We start from the raw sequence: 10,613 nt of genomic DNA, 5'->3' as shown, positions 1-10,613 counted from the left end.
TTATTGGGATGAACCATGGTTTTTAATGTTATACAGTTTATTCAGTTTTTTTCAGCATCAGTGTGTTTCTCTTGACCTTTATAGGGCATGGGATGATAGCAAGTATTAAATTGGTTAATATATATTTTAAATAATATGTGACATATGGTAAGGTTAAGCCATTATTAATTTTAAGCACAAACAAAATGCCTCAAGGAATGTTAAGATTCCTGTATAGGTTATTTTTTTTTCACTCATTTAACCATATGAATATTTATTAGGCTTATTCTACACTTCAGACATGTTGCTATATACATGAATACAATGTGAAATTGTGCCTACTTTTAATATTTAAGTTAGATAATAGCTTCCTGTGGATTTCCAAAACTATTTAAATTGTCTGAATAACCCCTTCTGCAATCTGGTCCAGTTGTGTGTAATGAATTACTCAGCCTTCATCTTCATATTTCTGTATTTCCACTAGCACAAGGCTCTTCTCCATGATATTCACCATGAAAGATTTTGAGAAAATAGAAGAAAATGACACCTTCAAATAAGATGGGATCTAAAATGAATAACCAAGGATGATCCTTGTCAGAGGGATTACTAAGAGGTAAGCAGATCACACATCTCTGGTTTATTATAGCTAAGTATACTCAACTCTAGCTTCCCTGGTGGCTCAGAGGTTAAAGCATCTGCCTGGGATGCAGGAGACCCAGGTTCGATCCCTGAGTCGGGAAGCTCCCCTGGAGAAGGAAATGGCAGCCCACTCCAGTACTCTTGCTTGGAGAATCCCATGGGGGAGGAGCCTGGTGGCCTACAGTCCATGGGGTCGCAAAGAGTCTGATATGACTGAGCGACTTCACTCACTTCACTCATACTCAACTCTGCTAGGTATAGTTATAAACAGAGACCATTTTCACTCTGAAACATGTCTTACTTTGGATGATATATATTTCCCCTACATAGTACCCATCATTCTCCTTGGTGTCCCATCATATAATTGGGGCCCATTCTTCTATCTCTGCTCTCTCTTCCATTAGAGGCACCACAAATGATATTACAAAAGCAAACAGTCACTCTTTTACATTTCATTTAAAACCATTTTATTTCATCTTCAAGTAAATTTGATTTCTCCACAAATATTTTACATACAAAGGAATGGTTATCTTCCTGGCATGATTATTTTTTGCTATATCCTGGAATAACAATTTTTTGCTAAATCCTGGGATAAATGGCAGATTTTTAAAAACTTTAATTTCAATTTTTTGCTAAATATGTTTGTTTTAATCATATAATAACAATATTTTGTAATATGTTTTTATTCAATAATATGATTTTAGCATATTTTCATTTTAAAAATATAATAAAGATACATACTATATATATTAACTTTGGGCTATGTAATAGTCTATTGCTGTAACAAATTTAATAATTTATCAATTTTAAGATTTCTACAGATTTCTTTATATTAGGCAAAACTATGGAGCCAGTAAAAAGATCAGTGTTTGTCAGAGGTTTGAGAGAGAAGGATGAATAGATGGAGCACAGAATTTTTAGACCACTGAAATTATTATTTATGATAATACATTGATAGACATATGTTATTATATATTTATTCAAACTCATTGAATGTCCAACTAGAGTGAACCATAAGGTAAACTAAGGATTTTAGTAATTATGATTTATCAGTAAATTTAACACTTATAACAAACATACCCTCTGGTGAGGAATGCTGACAATGGGAGAAGCTACTTATATGCAGGGGTATATGGGAATCTCTGTACCTTCCTCTTAATTTTGCAGTGATCCTAAAACTGTTTAAAATAAAAGTAAGGCTTAAAAAAGCACACACAAATAGGGAGAAAATATTTGCAAAAGATATTCGAAGTATTCCTTGTATCCAGAATATACATTAAAAATCACAGAATTCAATAATAAAACAAATAACCCAATTCTTAAAAGAGTAAAAAATTTGAAAAGATATTTTCACAAAAGAAAAGAGTCAAATGACAAAACAAGCACATGAAAAGGTATTCAATGTCATTATTCATTAAGGAAATAAAAATTAAAACAATGAGATTCTATCACATGTCTATTAAAATGGCTGATTAGGATGCAAAGCAACTGGAACTCGTGTGCATTGCCTACGGGTAAGCAAAAATACTGCATTCACTTTGAGAAGAAGTCTGGCAATTTCTGAGAAAATGAAACATACACAACAAACATTTATGACTGAGCAATCTTACTACTAAGTATTTGTGCAAGAGAAAAAAACAAACAAACAAAAAATGTCCTCATCAATAACTTACATGAAAGGTTCAGTAAGTTCAGTTGCTCAGCCATATCTAACTATTTGTGACCCCGTGGACTATAGTACGCAAGGCTTCCTTGTCCATCATGAACTCCCAGACCTTGCTCAAACTCATGTCTATCAAGTCAGTGCCATACAATCATCTCATCCTCTGCTGTCCCCTTCTCCTCCCGCCTTCAATCTTTCCCAGAATCAGGGTCTGTTCCAATGAGTCAGTTCTTCACATCAGATGCCCAAAATATTGGAGTTTCAACTTCAGGACCAATCCTTCCAAGGAATATCCAGGATTGATTTCCTTTAGGATGGACTGGTTGGATCTCCCTGTAGTCCAAGGGACTCTCAAGACTCTTCTCCAACACTGCAGTTCAAAAGGATCCATTCTTCAGTGCTCAAATTTCTTTACAGTCCAACTCTCACACCCATACATGACTACTGGAAAAACCATAGCTTTGACTAGATGAACCTTTGTTAGCAAAGTAATATCTCTGTTTTTTAACATACTGTCTAGGTTGGTCATAGCTTTCCTTCCAAGGAGTAAGTGCCTTTTAATTTCATTGCTGCAGTCACATCTGTAGTGATTTTGGAGCCCCTAAAAATAGTCTCTCACTGTTTCCACTGTTTCTCCATCTATTTGCCATGAAGTGATGGGATCAGATGCCATGATCTTAGTTTTCTGAATTTTGTGCTTGAAGTCAACTTTTTCACTCTCCTCTTTCACTTTCATCAAGAGGCTCTTTAGTTCTCCTTCACTTTCTGCCATAAGGGTGATGTCATCTGCATATCTGAGGCTATTGATATTTCTCTTTGCAATCTTGATTCCAGCTTGTGCTTCATCCAGTCCAACATTTCACATGGCATACTCTGCTTGTAAGTTAAATAAGCAGTGTGATAATATATAGCCTTAACATACTGCTTTCCCGATTGGAACCAGTCTGTTGTTCCATGTTCAGTTCTAACTGTTACTTCTTGACCTGCATACAGATTACTGAGGAGGCAGGTCAGGTGGTAAGGTATTCCCATCTCTTGAAGAATTTTCCACATTTTGTTGTGATCCACACAGTCAAAAGCTTTAGCATAGTCAATAAAGCAGATATTTTTCTGGAACTCTCCTGCTTTTTGATGGCAATTAGATCTCAGACACTTAGTCATTATTGTGTGATCATGATTATGATTGTTTGATTAAACCTGGACACAACCCATATACCATTACATATGGATGAAAAAACTTATTAAAATACTTCTGTACAATGGAATACCATTCATCAATTTATCACTCAATAGGAAGGAATTAGCATGAAGAAATAAAGATAAGTCTTAAAATATTATTCTAAGTGAGAGAAGTCCACACAAAATGACATATTTTGTATGATTCCATATTTATCACATTCTAACAATATCAAACATATAGGGACAGAAGTCAGATCAGTAGAAACTAGAATCTGTGGGTAGGGAAAGTCAATAAATTATAAAGAGTAATGAGGGAGGGTTTTACAATGGTGAAAATATTTTATATATTGATTGTGGTTGTGGTACAAACTTAAGCATGTTTGTCAAAACTCATTGTGTCTTTTGGCGTACTTAAATTATACCTAAACCCCAAAACTTAAAAAAAAAAAAAAACCACAGATTTTGATTTAGAAAGAACTAGATGTCATAGTACAAAAGATACTGATTCTGTGAGTGAGTGAAGTCGCTCAGTCATGTCCGACTCTTTGCGACCCCATGGACTGTAGGCCACCAGGCTCCTCCCCCATGGGATTCTCCAAGCAAGAGTACTGGAGTGGGCTGCCATTTCTTTCTCCAGGGGATCTTCCTGACTCAGGGATGGAACCCCGGTCTCCTGCATTCCAAGCAGATGCTTTGACCTCTGAGCCACTAGGGAAGCTGTAACCATAGACAAATTTCTTAACTTTGAAATACTGTTGTACCTATTGTTTCCAATAATGACAGTAGTGCATACAAAGCATTTGTCACAGAACTGCCTCATGAGTGTTGGTTATTATGAAAAGGAGGCAGATGATCATTATCCCAGGAAGTGAGAGGAGTAGGAAGTGGTAATGGGTTAGAGGTAATGGGTACAAATGTAACTCTTCTCTAAGTTGAACAGGAAAAACTTGTGCACCCCACTACTTCCAGAGCCAAGCTTATCTTATCAAATAGATACGAATAAAAGATTCTCACAGCTTACGGAAAGTAATTTAAAAAGTTTCATTGCCAACACAGGAAAAACATAAACTATAAATATATGTGTGTGTATCATGTACAGTTTGCTAATTGGAGTGTGAATGCAGTAGAAAGAGGGTATGAGTAATAGGTGGCTTAAGCCAAATTTAGTTTAAACATATTCTTGTTCTGCCAATATACCTCAAGTTTAAATGGTTTCACTGAAGCTGTTTCAGACTTGAATTGCTCCAAAGCATTATCCTTGTGCCAAGCCGGCTGAAATCTGGTGGTAGCTCAGTTCTGTAGCCAGATAGGCAGTATTTTTTATGTTTTATTTATTTACAACATCACTTAAGCCATGCATAACTTTAAAATGCACTTATAAAGCTAAACTCACAGGGAATTTGTGAAGCAAACATGCTGAGAATATATTTTTTATATAGGGAAAGTTGTTGGAAATCACATAGTTAATTGAACAGTCAGCCCCAATCAGCTATCTGATTGCTACAGAGAACTACTAACATCAGAGGTCTTAACCACTTTTTGTGACTTATGTAAGGTAATTTGTTTCAAATTTGACTCTGTGATTTGATAAGCCTGTCTCCCCTAAGTAATGGAGACACCTAAGTAATGGAGAACTAAGTACTTAGGTAATAGAGAACAGATCCTCTTTCTTTCCCAGGATCTAATGACAAAAAAGAAATTTTGTTTATTGATCACTTGTTTATGAAGCAGACCTAGGGTACAGATCATCTCCCAAATCCATGGTTTTATTTGTTTGTTTTTTCATTATATCTTGCCACTCTTCTTTAAAGGTGTTTGGGAGAGAGATAGTGCATGGGTAAATGATAGTTATAGTCACTAAAAACAAAAAATCCAAGGATTTGAATGTTTGTTGATAGACTACACAGGTCTATCATAAATATTTATGGGAATATGTGTTTATAAATTATCATTTATTTACAATGAGTTAAAAACCTGAGAGCCCATAGTATGCCCATTCTTGTTCATAAATCATAAATTGACCTACAATCTAAACATTGGCTGGCTTGAAATTTCATATTAAGAATAACTTCTCATTGAGCATCGATCAAAAGTGAACTCACACTGAGATTCTGAGATTCTGATGCATTCCAATAGATAGATGTTTTTTGAGTCATAAAAATAAGCTATCAATATTTTGGAATTTTAATTATGAAAGCAATATGAACATATTATAGAGGAAACAATTACCCATAATTTCATTCTTCTAAGAAAACTGTTGGTGTCTTATAGACTTATCAATATTAATGTAACTTTTGCAGAAAAGTCTCTCAAAAAATAGGACATACCTGAATTTCAAAAGGAAGGGTTGGCAACCTATGACCAAAGTGATGAATTTAGCTGACTGCCTGTTTTTGTACCTGCAAACTAAGAATTTTTTTTATGATTTTTAATGGCTGAAAATCAAAAGAAGAAATAATATTTCACAGTGTGAAAATAACATGAAATTCAAGTTTAAGTGTCAACAGGTAAAAATTCTGTTGGAAAACAGCCATGCTGACTTATTTACATATTGTCTTGGGCTGCTTTTGAGCTACATGGGGCTGAAACTAGGTTAAGGCAAGTAGGCACTCACTCACTTTGGGCACAGAATTTAAAGAGGTATCAGAAGCTCAATAGGAAAGATAATAACAGCCTAATGCAATGTTTAAAGCTCAAAGTCAATGCAAAAAAGTTCACAATATACAGAATATCAAAATCATCAACTACCGAAGTTTTGTGAAGCCATACAATTGTGAAGACATACAATTGTAGGTCCCACAAAATCTAAAATATTTTTTGTCTGGATTTTACAAAAAGAGTTTGCCAACTCCTGCTCAAGAACATTTCAGCCCTAGTGTTGCATTCAAATTTCTACCAAGAATTACTTCTTTAGTATAAAATTGCTTCTTTAATATATCAAATTTTATCAATAAAATTTTCTTTGAAAATATTCCTTGCCAATTCCTTTTGTCAATCAAAAGAGAAGAAATAAACCAGACAAAATATATTTGATTAATAATATGACATACATGAACTCTTCTCATCCTTACTGGTTTTATTGTTTTTTTTTTTTTTTTAATAAACAGGAGGAGGAGGTAGTGAAGGAGGATGAATGGAAGAAAAGACAGGAGGGAGAGAAAGGGAGGAAGAGGATGAATTGTATTATGTGACCCACATGAAATTCCATGTACAAGATTGGCTCCGTCTAATATGATGCCAAATAAGATACAGGAATAGGGGAACATAGATATAAAAAAAGGCATTCCTCCAGATATTGCCAACCATTGTTTTTAAAAAATTAGTTGTCAATTCATGTTTGGTACTGGGTTATCCTACACTGTAACTTCACTCTGAGGAAGTCTAAGATGTCAGGCACCAAGCCTTAGGTATTATCTAAATACTTAACAGGAGAAGAATAGACCTCCCAAGGAACAGCCTACACTTTTTCAGTCATTTTCAAGAGCTACTTGCCTCATAATGGTTGCTAAGACGTTAAACGAGATTCTAACTATTGGAGATGAAATGCCATTACACTGAATATCAGGAGGAATTTTTTAAAAATGATTTTTACAGATTATTTTTGAAATTTGTACTTGTTTTTCTGAACTCTGATTATTTTCACATGTCAGTTTTTATAAGCAATTTGCTTCTTAACACTCTTAAGAAGTGATAAACAGAAGGTTTTTCATACTTACTCAAAAAAATCTTTAATGCTAATTTATCAGAAGTCATTTACTACTGTTGAGAATCTTGGGGAAAAAAATGCTTTATGGGGACACACTATGTATTTCCAGCACCTTAGGAGTTACCCAGCTTTTCAAAGATTTCGTCCTGTTACAAGGATGTGCTGTGCTATGCTTAGTCACTCAGTCATGTCCGAATCTTTGTGACCCTATGGACTGTAGCCCACCGGGCTCTTCTGTCTGTGAGGATTCTCCAGGCAAGAATATTGGAGTGGGTTGCCATGCCCTCCTCCAGGAGATCTATCCAACCCAGGGATCAAACCTAGGTCTCCTCCATTGCAGGTAGATTCTTTACCGGCTCAGCAACCACCAGGGAAACCCATGAATACTAGAATGGGTAGCCTATCAGTTCTCCAGGGGATCTTCCCAACCCAGGAATCAAACTGGGGTCTCCTGCATTGCAGGTGGGTTCTTTACCAGCTGAGCTTCTACCAATGAAAAGTTGCACTTGACCATATTTTCTAAATGTTGTGATTAGAACATCTGAAATGTTAATTTTGTTACTGATACATAAAGTTTAAAAATTAAACTTCCAGATATTTGGAAAGACATACAATTTATGTTGTACAAAATCATTTTGGGGACAGAAATATAAATCTTTTAAATATACAGGAATCATTATGATTTTTTAAAATTCTACCTTTTTAACAAAGACATTTGTTCAGACAGGTTAGCAACAATTAGGGAAGGGACATTTTTGAAGAGTATTATGTAGTCGTTAAATTATTAGATGATAATGATACTATTTTCCTGCCCTTATGCTTAACACTGGTAATTTGAAATTTATTTTTGCTTTAATTTTTTTTAAACATCAGTTCTTCAGCATAGTGAGATTTATAAACACTGTCAATTACATTCTGATTAATCAAATCAACTAGCTAACATGGTATCTTATAGAACTTCTACCTTTGAAGTCTGTCACTAGAAGCTCACTCAGCCCTTATGAAAATGAAACACTTAAATTCCAAGATTGTGAAAATATAGAAATTTGAATAATGTGCCAAGTTTAACATAGTAAAATTACCTGAATATATATGTATATGCCATAAGAAAAATGGAGTATCTTTGTTAAGTAGAGTGATTACCAAGTGTTCAGTGGCTGATTCACCCTTTGTGCTGTGTGTGTGTGCGCGCAATAAATTGGGTATGCTGCTGCTGCTGCTGCTGCTAAGTCATGTCAGTCATGTCCGACTCTGTGCGACCCCATAGACAGCAGCCCACCAGGCTCCTGTCCCTGGGATTCTCCAGGCAAGAACACTGCAGTGGGTTGCCATTTCCTTCTCCAGTGCGTGAAAGTGAAAAGTGAAAGTGAAGTCACTCAGTCATGTCAGACTCTTTGCAACCCCTGTAGCCTACCAGGCTCCTCCATCCATGGGATTTCCCAGGCAAGAGTACTGGTAACACATGCTGTCATTGTGGACCTTGTCAAAGTCTCATTAAGCATTTTAAAGCTGTATAAAAACTAGAGTCTTAAAGTCCTAGTTTTAATAGACTAGGTCTCCCACATTGCAGGTGGGTTCTTTACCATCTGAGCCACCAGAGAAGCCCCAAAATACTGGAGAGGGTAGCCTCTCTCCAGGGGATCTTCCCAACCCACAAATTGGACCAGGGTCTCCTGCACTGCAGGCAGATTCTTTACCAGCTGAGCTACCAGGGAAGCCCTAATAGACTCAGTTCAGTTCAGTTCAGTTGCTCAGTCGTGTCCGACTCTTTGCAACCCCATGAATCGAAGCATGCCAGGCCTCCCTGTCCATCACCATCTCCTGGAGTTCACTCAGATTCACGTCTAGAGTCTATATTAAAATGTATATATAGGAAGGTAAATAAATATAGAAATTATATAATAGCTCTGTAAGTAAATTTAGGTTCATGGCTAAAAAGATCCGAAGTGTTTAGAAAAAAAAACACAAAAAACTTGGTTTGTATAAGGGGGAGTAAAACATTCTGTCTTTTATATTTCAATGATAATTTGAATTTGGAATAAAATTTCAAGTGAAATTTCTTAAGGACTACATAAATGCGTTTGGAGGGTCATTACTCTGCTTGGTTGCTGATGAAACATAGGGTTTATTTTGTGGTTATATTAAAGGTATGAACGGCTTTCATGAGTAGGTTCTACTCCATGTAAATCATAGTCTAAAAATGGCCCCATTAGTAATTCTGGAAAAAAAAAAGTTTTGCCCAATGAGTAACATTCATTGAGTACTAAAATGAGAAAGCAAGCCTGGTTTGCTGCAGTCCATGGGGTCACAAAGAGTAGGATATGACTGAGCTACTGAACTGACTGAAAATGAGAAATCTATATGAGACTCTTGAGAATATTAAATAGATTTAATTCTACCTATTCCACTATGAATATTTTCTCTTAGGTCAGAGACATGACAAGCACCTGGAAATATAAAGAGTTTCTTTTAAAGACTCCAAAAGATCCATTTTAATAAAGCACTCAAAAGTCCCTAAAAACAAAAATTAAAGCAACATTCACCTGGGAGTTAGTTGACGTGGATTTTGTCTCAGCTGTGCTAACAACAGGCTGTGTGACCCTGGACAAGTCACTTAATTTTGTTGGCCCTTAATTTTTCATCTTTTAAATGAAAGATGTAACAGAGGGATTTGATAATCCTACACCCTGAGTCTAAATCCCAGTGAATCCTACAAAAAGTAATCAAGTAAGGGGAGTATGCCAGAAGCATCTGAGTTCTGTTTGTAATGAAAGAATTTGGCCATCAAAAGTTGGAATGCAAGAAAGACGGACAGTCCACATGCCACATACCGGTTTTCTGCCCCCAAGGACATCTACTTTCTATCACATAATTTGTCAGCTCAGTTCCCCTGGTTTTCTTGATTCTTATCCACAGGACACTGCAATCACTTGCTAGTTTGTGTATATTTGCTCAGAGTAATCATTTTACATCCAGCGACTTATGGTGTGGTCCTAGGAGGTAACAGCCTTTCAGCTGGGGGAAGGAAAAGGATCAGTCTGAGCATTCTTGAGAAAGATTGCAAAACTGCTTTTAGTTCACATAGTGTATTTCTAGTCTGGGATTTCTTTTAATGGAGAAAAAGCAATTTTTAAAAGGAGAAACTTGGATGTTTCCTAAAGCAACATTCAAAGCAATTAAATGGAGCTTTTTAAGCAACATGATCTTTTTCACTCTATCTCCTCTTTAGCCTTAAGTAAAAACCAAAGGACCCTTTGAAAAATGATGATTTTTTTTTTACATTTAATATGTGATCTTTTCATGTTTCTGGTGTTGTATGCTTTTGAGCTGCCTAACAACTATAGCTATGTAGCTAGAAGAAGGGCAGACTTGTCTTATATCCTGTGAAGAGGTGACTACCTGAAGTGTGAGAATGAAAGAAAACATAAGAATTCTATGAAAGGTTTT

At 35.8% G+C, this 10,613-nt stretch overlaps 1 non-coding gene across 1 annotated transcript; it reads left to right on the top strand.

The window, feature by feature from the left end:
- The first annotated feature begins 647 nt into the window (after positions 1-647).
- On the top strand, positions 648-720 carry TRNAP-GGG. The gene has a single exon. It is a non-coding gene; the product is annotated as a tRNA-Pro (tRNA).
- The last annotated feature ends 9,893 nt before the right edge of the window (positions 721-10,613 follow it).

This window comes from Oryx dammah, unplaced genomic scaffold (genome assembly GCF_014754425.2).
Source record: "Oryx dammah isolate SB20612 unplaced genomic scaffold, SCBI_Odam_1.1 HiC_scaffold_1, whole genome shotgun sequence".
Lineage (NCBI taxonomy): Eukaryota > Metazoa > Chordata > Mammalia > Artiodactyla > Bovidae > Oryx > Oryx dammah.
The sequence above is the reverse complement of the archived record's forward strand: the minus strand, read 5'-3'. Positions and strand labels throughout refer to the sequence as shown.